Source organism: Lupinus angustifolius, chromosome LG02 (assembly GCF_001865875.1).
Source record: "Lupinus angustifolius cultivar Tanjil chromosome LG02, LupAngTanjil_v1.0, whole genome shotgun sequence".
Taxonomy (NCBI): domain Eukaryota; kingdom Viridiplantae; phylum Streptophyta; class Magnoliopsida; order Fabales; family Fabaceae; genus Lupinus; species Lupinus angustifolius.
In genome coordinates, this window is record NC_032010.1 from 14,024,463 (window position 1) to 14,024,988 (window position 526).

The following is a 526-nucleotide window of genomic DNA, read 5'->3' on the forward strand; positions in this document are numbered from 1 at the left end:
AGAAAGTCTTCCTCTATTTCTTTCTCTTCATATGAGGTTGGTGGCTGTCTAGTAGAGGCTTGCCTTAATTTCCTAGTTGCAGTGCTAGAATTGAATATCTCGCCAACAACATCATAGTTGTTTTCAAATCCATGCCTCTTAAACTGTTTGTAGAATCTTCCTTTCTGGAAAGTATAACTGAAAACCTTTAATATTATGCAAATAAAAAAAATTAACATATTATCATAATGATACTATTTAATATTTGAAGTAAAAGTTTCCATACCTTATACATTTTTTCCCATACTTCTTCCGGAGCATTCACTTTATTAGCTTCACAATCCCATGTAACTCTTGTGCGAGCTAGTAATGTTGAAAATTCACGATGTTGTTGGCGTAGGCGATTAAACTTTCCCTTAAGCCTATCTACACCATAATGTTCTTCAGTAACCTTCACCAATTCATTGTTTATATCTTCCCAAACTGGTGTTTTAAATGTTGATCCTTGCAATAGTTTCTTTTTCACTCGATCATAAATTATTTCAAT